At 46.9% G+C, this 26,183-nt stretch overlaps 6 non-coding genes and 1 pseudogene across 6 annotated transcripts; all 7 read right to left on the bottom strand.

Annotated features, from left to right (window-relative positions):
* Positions 1-420: 420 nt before the first annotated feature.
* Positions 421-611, bottom strand: LOC142686014 (U2 spliceosomal RNA). The gene has a single exon (XR_012855401.1). It is a non-coding gene; the product is annotated as a U2 spliceosomal RNA (small nuclear RNA).
* A 1,289-nt stretch (positions 612-1,900) lies between these two features.
* LOC142685948 (U2 spliceosomal RNA) lies at positions 1,901-2,071 on the bottom strand (annotated as a pseudogene).
* Positions 2,072-8,581: 6,510 nt separating this feature from the next.
* LOC142685937 (U2 spliceosomal RNA) lies at positions 8,582-8,768 on the bottom strand. The gene has a single exon (XR_012855359.1). It is a non-coding gene; the product is annotated as a U2 spliceosomal RNA (small nuclear RNA).
* Positions 8,769-15,382: 6,614 nt separating this feature from the next.
* LOC142686013 (U2 spliceosomal RNA) lies at positions 15,383-15,573 on the bottom strand. The gene has a single exon (XR_012855400.1). It is a non-coding gene; the product is annotated as a U2 spliceosomal RNA (small nuclear RNA).
* Positions 15,574-16,883: 1,310 nt separating this feature from the next.
* On the bottom strand, positions 16,884-17,074 carry LOC142686011 (U2 spliceosomal RNA). The gene has a single exon (XR_012855399.1). It is a non-coding gene; the product is annotated as a U2 spliceosomal RNA (small nuclear RNA).
* Positions 17,075-18,401: 1,327 nt separating this feature from the next.
* Positions 18,402-18,592, bottom strand: LOC142686010 (U2 spliceosomal RNA). The gene has a single exon (XR_012855398.1). It is a non-coding gene; the product is annotated as a U2 spliceosomal RNA (small nuclear RNA).
* A 1,313-nt stretch (positions 18,593-19,905) lies between these two features.
* LOC142686009 (U2 spliceosomal RNA) lies at positions 19,906-20,096 on the bottom strand. Its single transcript, XR_012855397.1, has one exon. It is a non-coding gene; the product is annotated as a U2 spliceosomal RNA (small nuclear RNA).
* Positions 20,097-26,183: the final 6,087 nt, after the last annotated feature.

The following is a 26,183-nucleotide window of genomic DNA, read 5'->3' as shown; positions in this document are numbered from 1 at the left end:
GGCTGCTTTATTGGCTGTTTGCTGTTCCCCTACTCCACTCCACTATTTGACTGTGGTGCTGCATCAATCAATCAATCAATCAATCAATCAATCAATCAATCAATCAATCAATCAATCAATCAGTGGCTGGCTCAGGTGCAGCTCTTTAACTTACCTAAAAGGGAGGGCGGAGAGAAGACAAGGAAGGTGAATGAGCTGTTCCAATGTGAAATGCCGGAAACACAGAAACACAGACGACACACAACAAGAGGTGGCAATCTATTCATTAATTGCATTTAATCAATGAGCTCATTATCACTCATGCATTGTCCAACAGGTGTTGAAATAATGGGATTAAAAGGGGAGATCCCATCAGAAAGACAAAAACAATAGCAAACACAAATAGCACTTTTGGAATCTGATTTTAGTAAACACATAAGGGAAGGGTGCACCGGTCCTGGAAATACTGCAATACCAGGTCAATGCGTGGAGTGGACAGAGCAAGCTCTATTTCCATCTCCCTGTTCTAAAAATCCATTTAATATATGGTCCCCAGATAGGGGACGTATCAGATATTAAACTGATAAGAACAGATACTACACTTGATCTTAGCCAAAAGGCCGAGAAGCGATAACCCGAATGGGCCTGGCGTTGACCGAGCCTGCCTAATACTGCTGTTCACCCCTTGCAGCGATTCAGCCTACTCCTAGGCAATTCCATGGGGCCCTGCAGGCTCACACACATTTACAGCTACTAAGCGGGAGGTGAATAAAGGCCGGAGAGGAAGCTACACAGGATTTGCTTCTTTTGCTTGCACCACAATGCAGTGCTGAAAGAGGAGGAATCGACATAAAAACGCCTTCTTGGCAACGCCCAAATGCCCTCCTGCCGTGCAAATACTGGCAGCAGCAGCAGCAGCAGTAAGTGCATGCCCACAGCCACCCCTTGTTCCTTCACAACTTGTATTAGCTTTAATCCAGTCCAGTGCTGCCTGCTGAGCAGCACTGACCAACACTGCCTGGGCCCAGGCTTTTATCTCTGAGGCCCCATTATGATGTCAGAAAGCTGGCTCTGGAATCCTGAGGGCTCCACTATGACACGTGCAAAGTTCCGTCTGAACTTTATATAAGACGGTGAGGCTCAGTCAGTCACTCAGTGTTGCCTGAGAGGGCAACACTGCAACAGCCGGCCGCCAGGCTGTCTTTTTTTTGCACATTTATTTGCCTCCAGGAGGCCACAAGAGGGAGACAAGGGACTGCAAAATGGAAAATAGGCATCCACCAACTTTACAGACAACTTCTCCTTGCTCCTACAACCTCCATCCTTGCACAGTTTGTTATTCTTCTAGGTAACATAGTAACAAATCCAAATTGCTGCTCTCTTTGTAGGCAAGCAAGGCTTTGTTGCAACTGCAATTCTTACTTCTTCTTGAAATGTAGGGACGACAGTACATTCCATCACATCCATCTAGTGTACACAGGTAGGTCCATTGTGGCGGGCAGGCGAGCGGGCGGGCTGCTTTATTGGCTGTTTGCTGTTCCCCTACTCCACTCCACTATTTGACTGTGGTGCTGCATCAATCAATCAATCAATCAATCAATCAATCAATCAATCAATCAATCAGTGGCTGGCTCAGGTGCAGCTCTTTAACTTACCTAAAAGGGAGGGCGGAGAGAAGACAAGGAAGGTGAATGAGCTGTTCCAATGTGAAATGCCGGAAACACAGAAACACAGACGACACACAACAAGAGGTGGCAATCTATTCATTAATTGCATTTAATCAATGAGCTCATTATCACTCATGCATTGTCCAACAGGTGTTGAAATAATGGGATTAAAAGGGGAGATCCCATCAGAAAGACAAAAACAATAGCAAACACAAATAGCACTTTTGGAATCTGATTTTAGTAAACACATAAGGGAAGGGTGCACCGGTCCTGGAAATACTGCAATACCAGGTCAATGCGTGGAGTGGACAGAGCAAGCTCTATTTCCATCTCCCTGTTCTAAAAATCCATTTAATATATGGTCCCCAGATAGGGGACGTATCAGATATTAAACTGATAAGAACAGATAAGGTTTCAACAAAGATTTTATTGATTCACAAGTTCGTCATACAATAAAATACAATATGTACATTAATATAAAACTGTTTTCCATAATTGTACATTCCAAGCACTATTTGCATCTCTTGTACCATAGTTTTTCCTGTCCCTTAAAAAATATATGTACATTTCACTAAAAGCAAGTTTAATACATTCGTCCACAGAAATAAAATCACGTTTAAAAAGTAAAATATTTCTGACTTTCCAAATGGCGTTTTTAAGACAATTTATCATACTCCAACAAACCATGTACTGTTTAAAAGTTGGGCAATTAAATAGTCCGTAAATTATATATTCGTATGTTAGATCTTTTAATCCACAAGTCCATTTTAAAAGCACGCCGACTTTCCTCCAGACTTCTTGTGCGTAAGGACAGTTCCAAAATAAATGTAGCACAGATTCATCATTCGCACAAGAGTCTCTTGGGCATTTTGCCCTTGCCACCAGGCCTCTCCTGTGCTGAAAGTCTCTTGTTGGGAGGCACTGGTGGACCATCATCCAGGCAAGGTCTATATGTCCATTTGCGAGAAATTTCCCAAAGACGTTCCGCCATACTTGTCTAGACCTCGTCTGGGAATAGTTTGCCACAGGGATAACCTCCTCATTCCCCCTTAGAATTGCAGACAGTTTCCTCTGGTCCTTTAAAACGTCGCTTTCTTGGTCCTTTAAATGAAATGTTCGTATAGTCTTTTCTAAAATCACATAATGCTTTGGGGGGCATAAAAGAACAGGGGAATTCAACGGAGGCATACACCATTTTTTAAAAACCATACCGGCAGCGTACTTTAAAAAACAACTAAAAACGCCATTGGAATTAAAACATTTAAAACAGAAGCAGAAAAATTTTACATAAAAGAAAATATGCAAATTAGGGACATCTTTTCCACCATTCAACTTGCTTTTGTACATATGATCTCTTTTTAATCTTTCCATCTTTGAACCCCATAAAAACATAAATATAATTCTGGTTAGTTTTTTTATCAAAACATCCGATGGAGGGAAAACCATTCCCACATATAACATTAGCGGCAGTAAGATCATTTTTATTATTAATACCTTGCCCTCCATCGTCAATTCTCTAAGGTTCCAGAAAGAGATCTTTTTTTCCATTTTGCATAAAATCTCATCCCAATTGTCAATCCCATCATTTGTTTCTTTGAAAATGATACCAAGAATTTTTATTTTATCTTGTTTTATGCTAATTTCCGGAGTCTGGGAGGCGTCCCAAGCTCCAACGCTCAGACATTCACTTTTTGCAACGTTTAATTTAAAACCTGAAGCCTGGCTAAAAAACTCTGTGCACCTTAAGGTTCTTTTGAGCGAAGCAGGGTCTGTACATGCTACTGTCACATCATCCATATAGCACAACACTTTTACCTGGTTGCCACCTCCTCCAGGGATAGGAACCCCTCTGATGACTTTGTCCTTGCGTATCTGACACAATAGGGGCTCCATTGCACATATAAATAAAATCGGGGAGAGCGGACACCCCTGCTTCACTCCAGATTTTAAAACCACATTTTCGGTTAAAAACCCATTAATAGAAATTTGGCTAAAACAAGACTTATATAGAACCTTAATACGACTTAAAATCATCTCAGGGATTGACATTTTCTTTAAAACATTAAAAAGGTACAAATGTGAAACTCTGTCAAAAGCCTTCTCAAAATCTAGCGCTAGGAGGGCTAAACCTTGACTCCGGTCTCTTGAATACCATATGACATCACGGATTATATTTAAAGTCTCAGTAATACTTCTCCCAGGAACCCCACAAACCTGGTCCGGATGTATAATTTTGCTGATCACTATTTTTAACCGGTTTGCAATTATCTTGGCCATTACTTTGTATTCCATATTTAGGAGGGTGATAGGTCTCCAGTTCCCCAGCAGAGTCCGATCTCCTTTTTTAAAAATCAAAGACACTACCCCCCTCCTCCATGAAACCGGCAACATATTTACAGTAAAAGCATCTTTAAATAACACAAAAAGGTCGTCCTTTAAAATGTCCCAAAACGTTAGATAAAATTCGATGGGAAGTCCATCTGAACCAGGAGCTTTCCCATAAGAAAAACTTTTAAAAACAGTAAAAAGTTCTTCTAAGTTGATATCACGTGATAAAACCTCCTGGTCTAAAACATCTAACTTAAGATCAAGGACATTAAGAGCATCTGTTAAAAAGGACATATCAATACACTTTTCATTAAAAAGGAGCTGGTAAAAATCATGAGCAGACTTTAAAATACCTTCCCTAGAGGTTTGACCCTCCAAGTTTAAAATCACATCTCTTTTATCCATAACTTTTTTGAAGAAAAATCTGGAACATTTTTCTCCTTCCTCCAGATGTTGAACTCGGGATCTGAAAATAATTTGTTTACCTCTTTGCTCTAAACATTTCTTAATTTCTGCTTTCATACTTTCAATATCTTCTTTCACATCTATCCCCAGCTCCTTGAATTTAAAAAGTGTTTGCAACCTTGTGTTAAAATTATAAAACCATTGTTTCTTTTCTTTTGCTTTCCTCTTACCTGCTTTAATAAAAAATAACTTAATTTTTGTTTTTATTTCTTCCCACCAGGTCAGCATTGGTATGTCGGGGTTTTTCTGCTGCTGCCAACACTGGTAGGATTGGCCAAATTCCAGCTGAGTCAGAGGATCCTCCAGCAGGTGCGTGCTCAACCTCCAGAGGCCCTTGTTTACCTTCAGTTCACCACTAAACTCTATCTTAGCCTGCAAGAGTTTGTGGTCAGAAAATATATTAGATATTAAAACAAATTTCACTGGGTTAAAATCCTCTGATAAAAATATAAAATCGATCCTAGAAGCCACTCTCCCATTGGACCATGTGTGGCCTAGGTCTGCCGGCAAGAGCAACTTCCAGGCATCCCTCAGCTTAAAATCGCATAAAAAATTCTTAAGCAGGTAAGAGGTCTTATCTAGTTTGCGGAGAGGGTCACCCCCCTGCCGGCATTCTCCTTCACATATACAATTGAAATCTCCTCCTACTAATAAGGGGGATGACCCAACACAAAACAATGGTAAAATTTGCATTAACTCCGCCCTCTCCTGCTTATCAGGAGAGGCATATACATTTAAAATACGAAACATAAAACCATTAAAATTCAGGTGGACTACTATTGCTCTGCCAGGTAAAATCTCAGTCACAGAATGTATAATAGTAGAAAAGCCACGGCAGAGCAGTCCTACCCCAGCAGATCTATTTTCATTGGAGCCGGACCACACGGAAGGACCCAGCTTCCAATCTTTTTTAATGTCCGAATAGTCTATTGCGTGTTGAAATCCACACTCCTGTAACAAGCAGAAATCAAAGTCCTCAGTCTCTAGGAAGGAAAACAAAGCAGCCCTACGAGCGGGGCTCTTTAATAGTCTCACGTTCAGTGAGACGACATTGACGAGAGGCATTACACATATTATGGTGGCGGATCGTCCATGCTCGAGCCACAACTAAACTCCTGGATGTCTAGCCCACCAAAGATCTCCTGCTCAGGAGACCCAGGCGACTGGATGTTCTGGGGGTTGGAAGCAGACAACTGATAGGTCACCGGCCCCAACCACAAATCGTCATCGGCCAAGCAGATATCCGGGGAGTCAAGTTCCACTCCCCTCCGCCACTTCCTTACTGGTTCATTCTCCCTCTCATCGCTGTCATCTCCTCCCCGCTCACTGGAGGCTGCTCTCTTCTCACCCTCTGGAATGCTTGACTCCATCTCCTCCACGATGTTTTGGTGGTCCTCAGAGCGGTCGTCAAGGGTCTTCAGCGAAGTCTCCTTCCTAGGCTGGCTCTTCTCACGTTGGGACTTTGAGGTCATTTGCATAGCTCCTCCCTCTGGTGTTGAAAGGGATTTCTGCTCGGACTTGCGGCTGGTATTTGGGGTCGTCATTGCAGGGCTCTCCACTGAAGTTATGGAGACCCTCTGCTCTGACCCACTGATGGCAACACCACGGGACTTACAAGCAGAGGCCTGACCAGGAACTGTGTCAGGCTCCTGCTCTGTCCCAACCGCACTCCTGCTACAGGAGGCGCCCTTGACCTTCATCGCCTTGTCTACTGATAGAGATTCAGCAGACATTGGCTCCGGTCTTGAAATCACAGTCTCTTGTCTGGCGCCCTGGGTCATCATCACCCGATCCTCAGCAGACGCTACTGAAGATCGCTTTGGCTCTGACCCAGGTGTGGATTTCACAAAACTCTTCACCGTGTCAGCGTAGGTACGATTCCTGGCTCTGCTGGGGCAATCCCTGAACATGTGGCCCTTGCCCCCACATAAATTGCACAGTCTCTCTTTGGGGCAACTCTTCATTTGATGTCCGTATTGGCCACAATTATTGCACCTATCCAACTTCTCATCTTTGCAGGAAACCTGGGTATGTCCAAAGCGTCCACACTGCCGGCAATATGTGGGCATACCCGGGTAAAATATATAACCTCTGCTTTTCCCAATAACTACGGTAGAGGGTGGGTGCTGCATGCCTCCGATTCCCTCTGGGTCTTTTTTTAAGCGGACCAAAAATTTTCGCTTGCCTCCCCAAAATCCAACAGCATTATTAATTTTGTTCATAAATTTTACGTCATCACAATATCTCTGAAGGTAAGTGGTTATATCATCAGTCTCTACATGGGGATTGTAGAGATAGACTACCAGAGGGATCTCATCATAGGCAAAAAGTAATACGAACTCTAGTCCATCAAACTTTTCATCATACATTAGTTCGTTTACCTTCTTTACGACGTTCTGGCAGCACCCGAGATCCTGGAAGGTGATGGTGTGGGTTCCTTTGGCTTCGTTGTCCTGGAAGCAAAAAATATCCCTGTGATGTAGACCAAGCGAACCCAAAAGCACTTCTCTGGCGATAAATTCCAAGTTCTTCTTTGGTCTGTGTCTTTCCTCCACTTCAATACGAATAGTATTCTTCATCCGGGCCTCACCCGATGCGTACGAAATCCTGGCTGGCATCTCTCCCGTCTGGCAGGAAACAGGCCGATTGCCTGGGGATCCCTTCCCGTTGCTCCCGGACTAGGCCTTTCTCCCAATAGCGACAGGGGGGTGAAGTCTGGGCTATGAACCCAGACGATCCCCCCAGGCCGAGAGAAAGGGTACCGGAAGCACCTCCTGACAAGTCTCCTGGATAAATCCAATTGATCTTAGCCAGAAGGCCGAGAAGCGATAACCCGAATGGGCCTGGCGTTGACCGAGCCTGCCTAATACTGCTGTTCACCCCTTGCAGCGATTCAGCCTACTCCTAGGCAATTCCATGGGGCCCTGCAGGCTCACACACATTTACAGCTACTAAGCGGGAGGTGAATAAAGGCCGGAGAGGAAGCTACACAGGATTTGCTTCTTTTGCTTGCACCACAATGCAGTGCTGAAAGAGGAGGAATCGACATAAAAACGCCTTCTTGGCAACGCCCAAATGCCCTCCTGCCGTGCAAATACTGGCAGCAGCAGCAGCAGCAGCAGCAGCAGCAGCAGTAAGTGCATGCCCACAGCCACCCCTTGTTCCTTCACAACTTGTATTAGCTTTAATCCAGTCCAGTGCTGCCTGCTGAGCAGCACTGACCAACACTGCCTGGGCCCAGGCTTTTATCTCTGAGGCCCCATTATGATGTCAGAAAGCTGGCTCTGGAATCCTGAGGGCTCCACTATGACACGTGCAAAGTTCCGTCTGAACTTTATATAAGACGGTGAGGCTCAGTCAGTCACTCAGTGTTGCCTGAGAGGGCAACACTGCAACAGCCGGCCGCCAGGCTGTCTTTTTTTTGCACATTTATTTGCCTCCAGGAGGCCACAAGAGGGAGACAAGGGACTGCAAAATGGAAAATAGGCATCCACCAACTTTACAGACAACTTCTCCTTGCTCCTACAACCTCCATCCTTGCACAGTTTGTTATTCTTCTAGGTAACATAGTAACAAATCCAAATTGCTGCTCTCTTTGTAGGCAAGCAAGGCTTTGTTGCAACTGCAATTCTTACTTCTTCTTGAAATGTAGGGACGACAGTACATTCCATCACATCCATCTAGTGTACACAGGTAGGTCCATTGTGGCGGGCAGGCGAGCGGGCGGGCTGCTTTATTGGCTGTTTGCTGTTCCCCTACTCCACTCCACTATTTGACTGTGGTGCTGCATCAATCAATCAATCAATCAATCAATCAATCAATCAATCAATCAATCAATCAATCAGTGGCTGGCTCAGGTGCAGCTCTTTAACTTACCTAAAAGGGAGGGCGGAGAGAAGACAAGGAAGGTAAATGAGCTGTTCCAATGTGAAATGCCGGAAACACAGAAACACAGACGACACACAACAAGAGGTGGCAATCTATTCATTAATTGCATTTAATCAATGAGCTCATTATCACTCATGCATTGTCCAACAGGTGTTGAAATAATGGGATTAAAAGGGGAGATCCCATCAGAAAGACAAAAACAATAGCAAACACAAATAGCACTTTTGGAATCTGATTTTAGTAAACACATAAGGGAAGGGTGCACCGGTCCTGGAAATACTGCAATACCAGGTCAATGCGTGGAGTGGACAGAGCAAGCTCTATTTCCATCTCCCTGTTCTAAAAATCCATTTAATATATGGTCCCCAGATAGGGGACGTATCAGATATTAAACTGATAAGAACAGATTTTTTGAGTTGACTACCCCAACAAAGGAGGTAACCGTTTATTTAAAATTTTGAACAGATTTACAGAAAATCAATACGTTTTTACAAAAGAAATTTACATAAATTTACAACCATGGTTTAATACAAATAAATACAAATTGTCATATAAAACAATTTATAAAAGGGCACTTGGTGGCATCATATTATGGAACTCCATTCACTTAAAAACCATTTTCTACATAAAACAGGAGAGAGTTTTTTATCTAAAAGAAAATATTTGTACATTTCATTAAGACAAATGGCTAAAACATCTTCCACAGCTAAAACTTCATGCTTAAATAATAAAATGTTTCTGGCCGCCCACAGAGCTGCTTTTACGCAGTTGGTGATCTTCCATGCCATCATTTTTCGAGTCTGTGTTGGGCATTCCAGGCATCCATATAAAACGCCATCACTTGTGTATCTCCGAAGTCCTGTAATCTTCTGTACCAAGGGGAGGATTCTTGTCCATATCGATTTCGCGTAAAAACATTCCCAGAATAGGTGGTAGACTGTCTCGTCATCTCTACATCCTCCCCTTGGACACGCAGCCGAGTTGGTCAGTCCCCTTCGATGCTGGAATGCCCGGCATGGAAGACACTCGTGGGCACAGCTCCAGGCCAGATCTTTCTGTGGGTTAAAAAGATATTTAGCGCTCACCATCTTCCATATTTCTTTGCATTTTTGTTCATTAAAATTACTGATGGGAGCTACTAAAACATTTTCTTTTATCTTTTTTAAAATTCCTTTACTATTTTTTACTTCGTTAATATTTTTGTCTTTTAAGTTAAAAAGGTTTACAATTTTTTCTAAAATCTTATACTGGCCAGAAAGGTTAAAAGCATACGGGGAGCTTAAAACCGTGGAGAACCAACCGTTCCTCCTCATAAAATAACCTGTGTTAAAACGTATAAAATATGACCAGTAATGTTCCTTAAAAACTGCATTAAGACATAAAGTAAAAAATTTTATTAAAAGGAATGCTTTTATATCGGGGAAATCTTTCCCCCCCATTGGTTTGGGTAATATTACCTTCTCTCTCCTGAGCTTTTCCATCCTGGAGTTCCATAAAAATGTGAAACATGCTTTAATTATTTTTTTCAATAAAATCTCAGGGGGAGGGAATACCATACTTAAATATAATAAAATAGGTAAAATCACCATTTTTGTAATTAAAACCTTTCCCTCCATTGTTAACTTTCTCATGTTCCACATGCAAATTTTCTGATTAACTTTTTGTGCCACCAAGTCCCAACTGGTAAAACCATTATTTGACTCATTGAAGGAGACTCCTAAAATTTGTACAGACTCTGACACAGGGACTGGAATGTCCATTAAAACCATTTTGCCAATATTTAAGATGTTACTTTTATTAAAATTTACTAAAAAACCGGAGGAGCAACAGAATTGGTAAATCTGTTTAAAGGATTTCTGTAATGACAGGGTGTCCCTGCAAAGGACCGCGACATCGTCCATGTACCCCACCACTTTAGCCTCTAGTCCCCCCCCGCCCGGCAGGGGGACTCCGCTTATCTGCTTATCCTTTCTTAACCTGCAGAGTAGAGGCTCGATCGCACAAATAAAAAGTAGTGGGGACAAGGGACACCCCTGCTTCACTCCGGAATTTAAAAGGACATCCTGTGTCTTAAAACCCTTTACTAAAATTTTACTAGTACAATTTTCATAAAAGGCCTTCAGAGACTGTAAAAAACCTTCCGGTATACCCATTTTTTCTAAAACCTTAAAAAGATAAAAATGTGACACTCTATCGAAGGCTTTCTCAAAATCTATAGATAAAATTGCCATTTTACCTCCTCTCTCTTTCGTGTCACTGATCACATCTTTTAAAAGGTTTAAATTATCCCATATACTCCTCCCGGGTATCCCACAGACCTGATTGGAGTGTATGATCTGGCCTATCACTGCTTTTAATCTGTTCGCACATATCTTCGCCATTATTTTGTAGTCAGAGTTTAGCAAAGTGATAGGCCTCCAATTTTTAATGTCTGTTTTGTCCCCCTTTTTGTAAAGCAGGGACACCTCGCCTTTCTTCCAGGACCCCGGGAGGGCTTTTGTTCTAAAAACTTGGGTAAAAAGAGGGTGGAGATCCTCTTTTAAAATACCATAAAATATAACATAGAATTCTATAGGTATACCGTCAGGGCCAGGGACTTTACCTGTTTTAAAACTCTTTGTAGTTTCTAAAATCTCCTGTTCCGTAATATCCTGTAATAAAAACACTTGGGAAGCAGGATCTAAAACAGCATCCACCTCCTTCAATGAGTCGTTCATAAAATCAACATCAACATGTTTTGTATTAAAAAGATCCGCATAAAAACCGTGCACCTTTTTTAAAATGTTTTGGGTATTTGTTTCCCCATCTATCTCATTTAACAGGGTATGCTTATCATTTATTTTCTTGAAGAAGTACCTGGAGCAGGTCTCATTTTCTTCAAGATGTTTTACCTTAGAGCGAAAGATTATCTCCTTTCCCCTCTGCTCCAGGCACTGGGAGATTTCTTTTTTAATTTCGGTGATCTCTTTCTCCACCTGCATACCCTGTTCTCTGAACTTGTATTGGGTCTGCAGACGGGTATTTAAATTAGCATAAAATTCAAATTTTTCTTTGGCTTTCTTCATCCCAGCTTTAATAAAAAAATCTCTTATCTTTATTTTCATTTTCTCCCACCAGGAAACAATTAGCATATTGGGATGTCTTACCCGTCTGCAGCCCTTATAAAAGGTGATAAAATCGGATAAAATTTGCGGATCCTCTAAAAGGGATACGTTTAATTTCCAGGCTTTCTTCGGAGTTCTCCTTTGATCGTTCAAATTAACTTTAAAATATAAAAGTTTATGGTCAGAAAACACGTTAGAATTAAGATCACATTTAAAAGGCAGTATTTGATAAGAGCAAAAAATAAAATCAATCCTGGAGCTGCAGTTTACATTGCTCCAGGTGACGCCGTCCTCTTCAGGTAGATCCCTATTGCATTTTTTAAAAACATCAGTAAGTTTAAAATCCACTGTAATATCTTTTAAAATAGACGGGGTTTTATCATAGTTTCGACTTACTGAATTCGAGAACCGGCGTTCCCCCTTTAAAATACAATTAAAATCACCAGCTAAAATAAGTGGTTCTGAATCATTGATAAAAAGGGGTAAAATTTCTAGCATTTTTGCTCTTTCCTTCTTGTCTGTAGAACCATAAAAGTTTAAAAACTGCCATCTAACACCGTTTATAAAAGCTTTGACCATTAAAATTCTGCCTGGTAAAATTTCATAAAAACGATCAATTAAAACGTTCCCTTTGAATAAAATGGCGACACCTGCGGCTTTGGATTCATTGGACCCGGACCACACTGAAGGTCCGAGTCTCCAGTCTTCCTCATATTTTTTATAATTCATGCGGTGAGGTATGCAGCATTCCTGTAGGAAAAACACTGAGGCGGTAAAAACAGAAAGGTAGTTGAAAAGGGCAGCTCTTCTTGTCTGTGAGTGCACGCTTCTTACATTAAGGGAAAGACCACATAACTCAGCCATGAGGAAAAGGGAGAGAGACAGTCTATTTTTATCTTACCCGAGGAGGCCTCAGCAGTCCTCCGCGTCGCCAGACACCCCACTCGAGCTCTCATCATCATATTTCCTCGAGTCAAATGTACGCATCGATGAGGTTTGAGAGGAAGACCCGTCACTCAGCTGACCCCCCATACCTAAGGCGCTTCTTGAAAATGGGTCCCAGACGGACTCAACGGGTAAGATTCCGCAATCTTTGGCAGCGTCCTCCCCTTCTATAGGGGCAGGAATCGCGCTTCTGGACGTCTCAGGGACCACGCTTACCTCGGAGGCAGCTGTCCCTATATCCCCCAACTGTCTGGAAGGGGGGGGACCTTCAGTTGTCGCTTCCGGGGGCACGTCAACTGGTTTCCCTGCCTTCAACCTGGCAGGTACTCCCATCGGCACCCCCGCTGCCACCTCCGAGTACGCCCTACGTCTCTTAGTGAGCGCTGCCGCTCCGCCCGGGACCTCTGCCTCAGGTACAGGCTGACCCAGCATCTCTTGCAGGCCAGTAGGATCAGCTTCATCCGAACTATCCTGCGCCCCAGTCTCCTGGGGGGGCTCTTTCGTCCGCTGATCACTGGCTCTGCGTTTTTGTCGCCTCTGCTCTTTAGGGTCACCTGTTTGGGGGGGTCTGCTGGAGGTATCCATTTCGTCTTGCTCACCTCCTTGGGGTTCCTCTCTTTGTACAGGGGTGATCTGGCCTGCGGGCCGCTCGGGACGCCTTGGCCGGTCCTCAGGTTGTTCCAACTCCTTAGATCTGTGGGGACAAGTAGCATAGAGGTGACCAACTCGGCTGCAAAAACGGCACCTTTTCCCCAGAGGGCAAGTTTTGGTCTCGTGCTCAGAGCTGCCGCAGTTCCTACAGGTGCTGTCACAAGACTCCTTGGTGTGACCGTACTTTTGGCACTTCCTACAGAATGGAGGCATCCCTGAAAAATAAAAGTCTCCGGCCATATCACCTATTTTAAAACGTGCTGGCGGCAACATTATCCCTCCTGTAAAATTGGCATCTTTATAACATGTTACATTGAATCTCCACTTTGAGGTCCATACACCAACCTCATTCATGACTTTGCCAATACATTTCACAGTTTTAAAATAAGGGAATAAAAAGGACATCACTTCTTTTAAGTCGGCAAAAGGGCAGTACATCTTTATAACTATCATTTTAGTGATGTCCATAACGTGCTCATAAAAATCAACACCGTCCAGTCTCGGGTCATTTTTTACCGTATAAGCCGCCAGCAGATCTCGGAATACTCCATTCTGTATGAAAGTAACGTCGTATGTCCTCCTTCTTGGGTAATCCTGCACCGCCAAAATTTCTCGCTTCTGGATGTTGAAGATACCAACAAGTACGGTCTCCACCACGAATTTTAAGCCGCAGGTCGTCGCCTTCTCCTCCGATAGCACTACACGAATTGTGTTTTTAATCCGGGCATAAGCCGGTATCTCACATGGATCCTCGTCCATGGTGAGTAAGGTTTTTTGGGATCGTTACGCTACTCCTTAGTAGGCGCAACTTTGGGCGCAACTCCCCTTTTCGGTCGAAACCTACACGGGGGTATATGGATCGCAACCCGTTGCTCAGGACTAAGCCTCTCTCCCAAATAGCAGCACGGGGGTGAAGTCCAGGCGAACCTGGACGATCCCCCGAGGCCGAGAGAGAGGGTACCTGAGCACCTCCTAACCAAGACCAGGCAGCACTGACTACAAGTAATCAGAACTACACTTGATCTCAGCCAGAAGGCCGAGAAGCGATAACCCGAATGGGCCTGGCGTTGACCGAGCCTGCCTAATACTGCTGTTCACCCCTTGCAGCGATTCAGCCTACTCCTAGGCAATTCCATGGGGCCCTGCAGGCTCACACACATTTACAGCTACTAAGCGGGAGGTGAATAAAGGCCGGAGAGGAAGCTACACAGGATTTGCTTCTTTTGCTTGCACCACAATGCAGTGCTGAAAGAGGAGGAATCGACATAAAAACGCCTTCTTGGCAACGCCCAAATGCCCTCCTGCCGTGCAAATACTGGCAGCAGCAGCAGCAGCAGCAGCAGCAGCAGCAGCAGTAAGTGCATGCCCACAGCCACCCCTTGTTCCTTCACAACTTGTATTAGCTTTAATCCAGTCCAGTGCTGCCTGCTGAGCAGCACTGACCAACACTGCCTGGGCCCAGGCTTTTATCTCTGAGGCCCCATTATGATGTCAGAAAGCTGGCTCTGGAATCCTGAGGGCTCCACTATGACACGTGCAAAGTTCCGTCTGAACTTTATATAAGACGGTGAGGCTCAGTCAGTCACTCAGTGTTGCCTGAGAGGGCAACACTGCAACAGCCGGCCGCCAGGCTGTCTTTTTTTTGCACATTTATTTGCCTCCAGGAGGCCACAAGAGGGAGACAAGGGACTGCAAAATGGAAAATAGGCATCCACCAACTTTACAGACAACTTCTCCTTGCTCCTACAACCTCCATCCTTGCACAGTTTGTTATTCTTCTAGGTAACATAGTAACAAATCCAAATTGCTGCTCTCTTTGTAGGCAAGCAAGGCTTTGTTGCAACTGCAATTCTTACTTCTTCTTGAAATGTAGGGACGACAGTACATTCCATCACATCCATCTAGTGTACACAGGTAGGTCCATTGTGGCGGGCAGGCGAGCGGGCGGGCTGCTTTATTGGCTGTTTGCTGTTCCCCTACTCCACTCCACTATTTGACTGTGGTGCTGCATCAATCAATCAATCAATCAATCAATCAATCAATCAATCAATCAATCAGTGGCTGGCTCAGGTGCAGCTCTTTAACTTACCTAAAAGGGAGGGCGGAGAGAAGACAAGGAAGGTGAATGAGCTGTTCCAATGTGAAATGCCGGAAACACAGAAACACAGACGACACACAACAAGAGGTGGCAATCTATTCATTAATTGCATTTAATCAATGAGCTCATTATCACTCATGCATTGTCCAACAGGTGTTGAAATAATGGGATTAAAAGGGGAGATCCCATCAGAAAGACAAAAACAATAGCAAACACAAATAGCACTTTTGGAATCTGATTTTAGTAAACACATAAGGGAAGGGTGCACCGGTCCTGGAAATACTGCAATACCAGGTCAATGCGTGGAGTGGACAGAGCAAGCTCTATTTCCATCTCCCTGTTCTAAAAATCCATTTAATATATGGTCCCCAGATAGGGGACGTATCAGATATTAAACTGATAAGAACAGATACTACACTTGATCTTAGCCAAAAGGCCGAGAAGCGATAACCCGAATGGGCCTGGCGTTGACCGAGCCTGCCTAATACTGCTGTTCACCCCTTGCAGCGATTCAGCCTACTCCTAGGCAATTCCATGGGGCCCTGCAGGCTCACACACATTTACAGCTACTAAGCGGGAGGTGAATAAAGGCCGGAGAGGAAGCTACACAGGATTTGCTTCTTTTGCTTGCACCACAATGCAGTGCTGAAAGAGGAGGAATCGACATAAAAACGCCTTCTTGGCAACGCCCAAATGCCCTCCTGCCGTGCAAATACTGGCAGCAGCAGCAGCAGCAGCAGCAGCAGTAAGTGCATTCCCACAGCCACCCCTTGTTCCTTCACAACTTGTATTAGCTTTAATCCAGTCCAGTGCTGCCTGCTGAGCAGCACTGACCAACACTGCCTGGGCCCAGGCTTTTATCTCTGAGGCCCCATTATGATGTCAGAAAGCTGGCTCTGGAATCCTGAGGGCTCCACTATGACACGTGCAAAGTTCCGTCTGAACTTTATATAAGACGGTGAGGCTCAGTCAGTCACTCAGTGTTGCCTGAGAGGGCAACACTGCAACAGCCGGCCGCCAGGCTGTCTTTTTTTTGCACATTTATTTGCCTCCAGGAGGCCACAAGAGGGAGACAAGGGACTGCAAAATGGAAAATAGGCATCCACCAACTTTACAGACAACTTCTCCTTGCTCCTACAACCTCCATCCTTGCACAGTTTGTTATTCTTCTAGGTAACATAGTAACAAATCCAAATTGCTGCTCTCTTTGTAGGCAAGCAAGGCTTTGTTGCAACTGCAATTCTTACTTCTTCTTGAAATGTAGGGACGACAGTACATTCCATCACATCCATCTAGTGTACACAGGTAGGTCCATTGTGGCGGGCAGGCGAGCGGGCGGGCTGCTTTATTGGCTGTTTGCTGTTCCCCTACTCCACTCCACTATTTGACTGTGGTGCTGCATCAATCAATCAATCAATCAATCAATCAATCAATCAATCAATCAATCAATCAATCAATCAGTGGCTGGCTCAGGTGCAGCTCTTTAACTTACCTAAAAGGGAGGGCGGAGAGAAGACAAGGAAGGTAAATGAGCTGTTCCAATGTGAAATGCCGGAAACACAGAAACACAGACGACACACAACAAGAGGTGGCAATCTATTCATTAATTGCATTTAATCAATGAGCTCATTATCACTCATGCATTGTCCAACAGGTGTTGAAATAATGGGATTAAAAGGGGAGATCCCATCAGAAAGACAAAAACAATAGCAAACACAAATAGCACTTTTGGAATCTGATTTTAGTAAACACATAAGGGAAGGGTGCACCGGTCCTGGAAATACTGCAATACCAGGTCAATGCGTGGAGTGGACAGAGCAAGCTCTATTTCCATCTCCCTGTTCTAAAAATCCATTTAATATATGGTCCCCAGATAGGGGACGTATCAGATATTAAACTGATAAGAACAGATACTACACTTGATCTTAGCCAAAAGGCCGAGAAGCGATAACCCGAATGGGCCTGGCGTTGACCGAGCCTGCCTAATACTGCTGTTCACCCCTTGCAGCGATTCAGCCTACTCCTAGGCAATTCCATGGGGCCCTGCAGGCTCACACACATTTACAGCTACTAAGCGGGAGGTGAATAAAGGCCGGAGAGGAAGCTACACAGGATTTGCTTCTTTTGCTTGCACCACAATGCAGTGCTGAAAGAGGAGGAATCGACATAAAAACGCCTTCTTGGCAACGCCCAAATGCCCTCCTGCCGTGCAAATACTGGCAGCAGCAGCAGCAGCAGCAGCAGCAGCAGCAGCAGTAAGTGCATGCCCACAGCCACCCCTTGTTCCTTCACAACTTGTATTAGCTTTAATCCAGTCCAGTGCTGCCTGCTGAGCAGCACTGACCAACACTGCCTGGGCCCAGGCTTTTATCTCTGAGGCCCCATTATGATGTCAGAAAGCTGGCTCTGGAATCCTGAGGGCTCCACTATGACACGTGCAAAGTTCCGTCTGAACTTTATATAAGACGGTGAGGCTCAGTCAGTCACTCAGTGTTGCCTGAGAGGGCAACACTGCAACAGCCGGCCGCCAGGCTGTCTTTTTTTTGCACATTTATTTGCCTCCAGGAGGCCACAAGAGGGAGACAAGGGACTGCAAAATGGAAAATAGGCATCCACCAACTTTACAGACAACTTCTCCTTGCTCCTACAACCTCCATCCTTGCACAGTTTGTTATTCTTCTAGGTAACATAGTAACAAATCCAAATTGCTGCTCTCTTTGTAGGCAAGCAAGGCTTTGTTGCAACTGCAATTCTTACTTCTTCTTGAAATGTAGGGACGACAGTACATTCCATCACATCCATCTAGTGTACACAGGTAGGTCCATTGTGGCGGGCAGGCGAGCGGGCGGGCTGCTTTATTGGCTGTTTGCTGTTCCCCTACTCCACTCCACTATTTGACTGTGGTGCTGCATCAATCAATCAATCAATCAATCAATCAATCAATCAATCAATCAATCAATCAATCAATCAATCAATCAGTGGCTGGCTCAGGTGCAGCTCTTTAACTTACCTAAAAGGGAGGGCGGAGAGAAGACAAGGAAGGTGAATGAGCTGTTCCAATGTGAAATGCCGGAAACACAGAAACACAGACGACACACAACAAGAGGTGGCAATCTATTCATTAATTGCATTTAATCAATGAGCTCATTATCACTCATGCATTGTCCAACAGGTGTTGAAATAATGGGATTAAAAGGGGAGATCCCATCAGAAAGACAAAAACAATAGCAAACACAAATAGCACTTTTGGAATCTGATTTTAGTAAACACATAAGGGAAGGGTGCACCGGTCCTGGAAATACTGCAATACCAGGTCAATGCGTGGAGTGGACAGAGCAAGCTCTATTTCCATCTCCCTGTTCTAAAAATCCATTTAATATATGGTCCCCAGATAGGGGACGTATCAGATATTAAACTGATAAGAACAGATACTACACTTGATCTTAGCCAAAAGGCCGAGAAGCGATAACCCGAATGGGCCTGGCGTTGACCGAGCCTGCCTAATACTGCTGTTCACCCCTTGCAGCGATTCAGCCTACTCCTAGGCAATTCCATGGGGCCCTGCAGGCTCACACACATTTACAGCTACTAAGCGGGAGGTGAATAAAGGCCGGAGAGGAAGCTACACAGGATTTGCTTATTTTGCTTGCACCACAATGCAGTGCTGAAAGAGGAGGAATCGACATAAAAACGCCTTCTTGGCAACGCCCAAATGCCCTCCTGCCGTGCAAATACTGGCAGCAGCAGCAGCAGCAGCAGCAGCAGCAGTAAGTGCATGCCCACAGCCACCCCTTGTTCCTTCACAACTTGTATTAGCTTTAATCCAGTCCAGTGCTGCCTGCTGAGCAGCACTGACCAACACTGCCTGGGCCCAGGCTTTTATCTCTGAGGCCCCATTATGATGTCAGAAAGCTGGCTCTGGAATCCTGAGGGCTCCACTATGACACGTGCAAAGTTCCGTCTGAACTTTATATAAGACGGTGAGGCTCAGTCAGTCACTCAGTGTTGCCTGAGAGGGCAACACTGCAACAGCCGGCCGCCAGGCTGTCTTTTTTTTGCACATTTATTTGCCTCCAGGAGGCCACAAGAGGGAGACAAGGGACTGCAAAATGGAAAATAGGCATCCACCAACTTTACAGACAACTTCTCCTTGCTCCTACAACCTCCATCCTTGCACAGTTTGTTATTCTTCTAGGTAACATAGTAACAAATCCAAATTGCTGCTCTCTTTGTAGGCAAGCAAGGCTTTGTTGCAACTGCAATTCTTACTTCTTCTTGAAATGTAGGGACGACAGTACATTCCATCACATCCATCTAGTGTACACAGGTAGGTCCATTGTGGCGGGCAGGCGAGCGGGCGGGCTGCTTTATTGGCTGTTTGCTGTTCCCCTACTCCACTCCACTATTTGACTGTGGTGCTGCATCAATCAATCAATCAATCAATCAATCAATCAATCAATCAATCAATCAATCAATCAATCAGTGGCTGGCTCAGGTGCAGCTCTTTAACTTACCTAAAAGGGAGGGCGGAGAGAAGACAAGGAAGGTGAATGAGCTGTTCCAATGTGAAATGCCGGAAACACAGAAACACAGACGACACACAACAAGAGGTGGCAATCTATTCATTAATTGCATTTAATCAATGAGCTCATTATCACTCATGCATTGTCCAACAGGTGTTGAAATAATGGGATTAAAAGGGGAGATCCCATCAGAAAGACAAAAACAATAGCAAACACAAATAGCACTTTTGGAATCTGATTTTAGTAAACACATAAGGGAAGGGTGCACCGGTCCTGGAAATACTGCAATACCAGGTCAATGCGTGGAGTGGACAGAGCAAGCTCTATTTCCATCTCCCTGTTCTAAAAATCCATTTAATATATGGTCCCCAGATAGGGGACGTATCAGATATTAAACTGATAAGAACAGATACTACACTTGATCTTAGCCAAAAGGCCGAGAAGCGATAACCCGAATGGGCCTGGCGTTGACAGAAGAGGCTGGACGCAGCTGCAGGCTTAAGGGAAGCCGACATGACCGTCCTGGTAGGGAAAGGGTTAATGTTACGAGGTCAGGGAAAGTTGAAGGAGCTGAAGGAGGGACGGGGAGGAGTTAAGGGGGGCGGGGGGGGCCGTTGCTGTGCTTCCCGCTGTTTCTCGGCATTGAGCCGGAAGCAGCGGGAGGAGTAACACACAGTAAGCAAAGCTCCCACCCTCCCACCCTTGTTTTGTTACTCTTTAGGTCTTATGTACGTCTGGCTATGAGCGTTGTGTTTTTATTTTGTGTGCTTATTTAACATGTTTTTCTTTTTTCCGGAGTAGGTTCTGTTGTCATGGCAGCTGGCGGGGGGAGTCCTTGAGGCCAGTCAGTACAAAATGGTGGGGGGGTCGCATCGGGGGTATGCGTCCCCCAAAAAAGGTACATGGTTGAAGACTTCATCGGGTGGTATCCCTTTGAAGTGGTCTTCTGGTAGAAGGTATATCACTTGAAGGCTTCATCGGGTGTTATCCCTTTGAAGTGGACTTCTAGTGGTCGGTATATCACTTGAGGGCTTCATCGGGTGTTATCCCCTTGAAGTGGACTTCTAGTGGTCGGTATATCACTGGAGGGCTTCATCGGGTGTTATCCCCTTGAAGTGGACTTCTAGTGGTTGGAGCCATCTGCAGAGGTGAACGGTGCTTCCGAGCTGGTTTACGGCTGGAGGTAATTGGTGGTTTGCAGATGGCTAATTCGGTGTGTTCTTTAAAAAGGACTATCTGAGGGGGCTTCAAGGACTTCCTCTGCTCGGGTTAATGTTATGACCCATGTTGGGTCATGTGAATTATTAGGAGGAATTCTCTGGTGGATTCCTAACTAGTTATCCGAATGTTTCGGATTTAAATTGTTTTTATAAAACTGTGAAATTAATAAACGGCTGCTGTGGCCATTTCACATCCAACCTCGGTGTCATGTGTCGTTACTAAATGGGGATGGGGGATAGTATGGTTTAAGGTTAACACACGACTCTACCTAGGCAGGTCACGAGCCTGCCTAATACTGCTGTTCACCCCTTGCAGCGATTCAGCCTACTCCTAGGCAATTCCATGGGGCCCTGCAGGCTCACACACATTTACAGCTACTAAGCGGGAGGTGAATAAAGGCCGGAGAGGAAGCTACACAGGATTTGCTTCTTTTGCTTGCACCACAATGCAGTGCTGAAAGAGGAGGAATCGACATAAAAACGCCTTCTTGGCAACGCCCAAATGCCCTCCTGCCGTGCAAATACTGGCAGCAGCAGCAGCAGCAGCAGCAGCAGTAAGTGCATTCCCACAGCCACCCCTTGTTCCTTCACAACTTGTATTAGCTTTAATCCAGTCCAGTGCTGCCTGCTGAGCAGCACTGACCAACACTGCCTGGGCCCAGGCTTTTATCTCTGAGGCCCCATTATGATGTCAGAAAGCTGGCTCTGGAATCCTGAGGGCTCCACTATGACACGTGCAAAGTTCCGTCTGAACTTTATATAAGACGGTGAGGCTCAGTCAGTCACTCAGTGTTGCCTGAGAGGGCAACACTGCAACAGCCGGCCGCCAGGCTGTCTTTTTTTTGCACATTTATTTGCCTCCAGGAGGCCACAAGAGGGAGACAAGGGACTGCAAAATGGAAAATAGGCATCCACCAACTTTACAGACAACTTCTCCTTGCTCCTACAACCTCCATCCTTGCACAGTTTGTTATTCTTCTAGGTAACATAGTAACAAATGCAAATTGCTGCTCTCTTTGTAGGCAAGCAAGGCTTTGTTGCAACTGCAATTCTTACTTCTTCTTGAAATGTAGGGACGACAGTACATTCCATCACATCCATCTAGTGTACACAGGTAGGTCCATTGTGGCGGGCAGGCGAGCGGGCGGGCTGCTTTATTGGCTGTTTGCTGTTCCCCTACTCCACTCCACTATTTGACTGTGGTGCTGCATCAATCAATCAATCAATCAATCAATCAATCAATCAATCAATCAATCAATCAATCAATCAATCAGTGGCTGGCTCAGGTGCAGCTCTTTAACTTACCTAAAAGGGAGGGCGGAGAGAAGACAAGGAAGGTGAAAGAAGAGGCTGGACGCAGCTGCAGGCTTGAGGGAAGCCGACATGACCGTCCTGGTAGGGAAAGGGTTAATGTTAAGAGGTGAGGGAAAGGTGAAGGAGCTGAAGGAGGGACGGGGAGGAGCTAGGGGGGACGGGGGGGCCGTTACTGCGCTTCCCGCTGTTTCTCGGCATTGAGCCGGAAGCAGCGGGAGGAGTAATACACAAGAAGCAAAGCTCCCCGTTGCCCGGCTTTTTAGTATGGCAGAGGCCCTGATTTTAGAGCGGCTGCGTGCCGCTGCTGTGCACCACGGTCCCGGATGGCTGGAGGAGACCGTGGCTGCATTAACGCGGATCCCGGACGCCGTTTCGCCACGTCGGGCACGGCGTTCGGGGTCTGTTGTAAGGGACAGGCTCCCCTCCCCCGGCCCCCCTACGAGCATGGCTATGGCGGCGGGGGGGGAGTCGGCAACAACCGCTCCTGCGCTGGGCAGGCAGAGAGCGGTAGCAGGGGTGACGGCGATGCAGGCTGTGTCGACCCGTCCCTCTCGGCGGTCCCGACCTCCAGAGCGCCTGAGTCCGGAGGTAGTCCCGCGGACACGGCGTCGCAGAGGGAGCCCGATCCCGGACGCTGCAGGCCAGGCAGCTGGGAGGACCGCCCCTTCCCAGGCCCTGCGTCCTGGCAGGAATCCCAGGCCGCGACGGGGTCCGGCGGTAAGCAGGGAGTCGCAGGCCGGGCTCCCTGTCACCCCTCCCCCATCAGATGGAAGATGTCGAGAGCAAGGTACGGCCGCCCCGCATGGTGATGTTCCGGCCAGGGGGCAGGCTTCGTCAGGATCGTCTAGACGGACGACTAGATCTGCAGCGACGTCGAGGCAACAGGTCCGGTCGGAAGTCTGGGTCCCGGCGGTCGGGCGGCAGGTTGCCGGCCCATCGGTCAGCGCGTCCTCATCCCCTTTCCGAAGAGGTCGTTGGGAGGGACAGTCGTCGGCGAGAGAAGAACTGGAGGAAGGTGAACTGGACGTCTATCGTCGAGGTCAGGATGGTCCGGCTGACGGGAACACAGCGCCTGTGCAGCCCGGTGAGTGTATAACTCCATTATTGTCTTATCCAGCGATTTTTATGTCGGGTGTCGGCGGGGGGGCTGCTAGCATAGCATCGGGGGCCGGTAGTGGCGCGGGCGGACGCGACGGAGCGGGTTTGGCAGATTTAGTGGGTTGCTTACGGGAGCTGGTGGGGCGCCTGGATAGGGCCGCGGCGCCGGTAGTAACGGAAGTGTCCCCTGCGGTAGTTTGGGAAGGCCCCAGGGAAGTGGGATCGTTGCAGGCGCGTCCTGTGGTGGCGGTTAGAGAGGCGGTCGCGGTGTCGGTGCAGACTGAGGCACAGAAGGACGGCGATCGAGTGCGCATGGACGATCGTGCTCGGGGGGAGGTGTATGTTTGTTTTGAGGGTCCGTTGGGGGCGCATTTAAAGCAGGAGGTGCGTGATCGGATCTGGAAAGATGAATATGTTGAAATTTTTTCTCTCTTGCCGCTGGCTAAATTCAATTTGGATAAGAGCAAGCGGGATGAGAGTAAAAAGGACGAGGAGGAACGGCGGCGGTATAGGCTTATCCCGCAGACGTTCGTTAATTGGTCGCAGGCGTTCGCCATATTGGCTAGTGTGATAGGGGAAAAGGCGCCGGAAAATTGTTCGGCGTTATTTTGTTATTTTGATGCTATTGGGGAGGCTCATAGGGCGTATGGGGGTCAGGCGTGGCTGCGATATGATGAGCAATTCCGTCAGCGGAAGGCGGTTCGGCCGGCGATTCGGTGGGACCAGAAGGATATTGCTCTCTGGTTACGGGTTACGGCTCCGGTTAGGCAGCCCTTTCCCGGGAGCGGTGGCCAGGGAGGCCAGACTAGTCAGAGTGGACCAAGCGGCGGGGGAAAGGCGGGGTTTTGCTGGCAATTCAATGAAGGCCAGTGCAAGTTCGGGGCCACGTGCAAGTTCAAGCACGTGTGCTCCGAGTGTAATGGGGCATCACACGGGGCGGCAAAATGTCTGCGGAAAAAGAGGTCCGGGAACCAGCACGGGGCTGGTCAAGGGGGTGTCGCCGGTGAGGGTGGAAAGGATGGCCCCTTATCTAAATGAGTATCCGGATAGGGCGGCAGCTAAGTTGCTTTATGAAGGGTTTAGTGTTGGTTTTGTTATTCCTCCGCCTCCTTATGAGGTTCCGGTTACGCGGAGAAATTTAAAATCGGCTTACTTGCATGCGGAAGTCGTGTCGGAAAAGTTGTTAAAAGAAGTTTCGTTGGGGCGCATGTCGGGGCCATTTGTGGAGTCGCCGGTGAAAGATTTAGTTGTGTCCCCTTTGGGTATTGTCCCTAAACGCGAGCCCGGAAAGTTTCGTTTGATTCAACATTTATCGTATCCCAAAGGTTCGTCGGTAAATGACGGGATTGATCACGAGTTGTGTTCCGTAGTTTATACCTCATTCGATAAGGCGGTGGGGTTAGTGCGGGCTGCGGGTCCGGGGGCGCTGCTAGCAAAAACCGACATCGAGGCGGCGTTCAGGTTGTTGCCGGTGCATCCAGAAAGCCAACGGCTGTTGGGTTGTTTTTGGAATGGGGCCTTTTACGTGGATCGGTGCCTTCCGATGGGGTGTTCTCTTTCTTGTGCATACTTCGAGGCGTTTAGTAGCTTCGTGGAGTGGGTAACGAGGGGAGTATCCGGGGTCGATTCGTTGATCCATTACTTAGATGATTTTTTGTGCGTTGGCCCGGGGGGTTCGCCGGTTTGCGGTAACTTGCTTCATGCCCTGCAGAAGGTGGCGAGGGATTTTGGGATCCCTTTGGCGCCGGAAAAAACGGAGGGCCCGGTAGCGACGATTTGTTTCTTGGGAATCGAAATTGACTCGGTGGCAATGGAGTGTCGGCTCCCGGCGGATAAGCTGGGTGCTTTGAGGCTGGAGGTGCGACGGGCTTGTAGAAGGAAGAAAATGTCGCTGAGGGAGCTTCAGTCGCTGCTGGGGAAGTTGAATTTCGCCTGCCGGATTATGCCGATGGGGAGGGTGTTTGGTAGAAGGTTGGCGGCGGCAACGGCGGGAGTGCGGGCGCCGCATCATTTTGTGAGGCTCAAGGAGGAGCACCGAGCTGATCTTCAGGTTTGGGATGACTTCTTGGGCCAGTACAATGGTCGCTCGCTATGGATGGCCCCAGCGCAGGATACGAGTGATCTGAATATTTTCACGGATGCGGCTGGGGCGGGTGGCTTTGGAGCTTACGGGGGAGGTCCGTGGTGCGCAGGTCAATGGCCGGCTAGCTGGGTGTCCAGTGGATTGACGCGGAATCTGGCCCTGCTCGAGCTGTTTCCCATCGTGGTGGCGGCTACCATTTGGGGGGACAGGCTCAGGGATAAGAAGGTCCGTTTTTACTGCGACAACATGGGGGTGGTGCTTGCCATTAATAACATCACGGCGTCCTCTCCTCCGGTAGTTCAATTGTTGCGACATTTAGTGTTGGTGTGTTTGTCGCTGAACGCGTGGGTGGTGGCGGTGCATGTCCCGGGTGTACGGAATTGTGTTGCTGATGCTCTTTCTCGCTCGCAGTGGGACCGGTTTCGGCAATTGGCCCCGGGAGCGGAACGTCTCGGTTTGGCGTGTCCGGATCATCTATGGGATCTGGTATCGGTCCCGTAGAGCAGCTGTTACAAAGGTCTTTGGCGCGCACGACGTGGAGGGCTTATGCTGCTTGTTGGAGGCAGTGGGAGGAGTGGGTAAGAGAGTTGGGTGATGTTAATACGGATAGAGACAGGTTGGTGGCACTTTTGTATTGGTTAGGGGATGCCTGGGAGGGGGGGGTTTTCAGTAGCGAAGGTGAACCGGTTTATATCCGCGGTGGCGTTTGGGCTTAAGTTGCGGGGCTTGCGGGATGTATCGAAGGAATTTCTGGTATCGCAGGCTTTGAAGGGGTTGCGCAGAGGTAGGGTGGAGGCGGATAGTAGAAGGCCGGTGTCGT

Source organism: Rhinoderma darwinii (assembly GCF_050947455.1).
Source record: "Rhinoderma darwinii isolate aRhiDar2 chromosome 5 unlocalized genomic scaffold, aRhiDar2.hap1 SUPER_5_unloc_16, whole genome shotgun sequence".
NCBI classification, from domain to species: Eukaryota; Metazoa; Chordata; class Amphibia; order Anura; family Rhinodermatidae; genus Rhinoderma; species Rhinoderma darwinii.
This window is presented reverse-complemented; position numbering and strand designations above follow the sequence as displayed.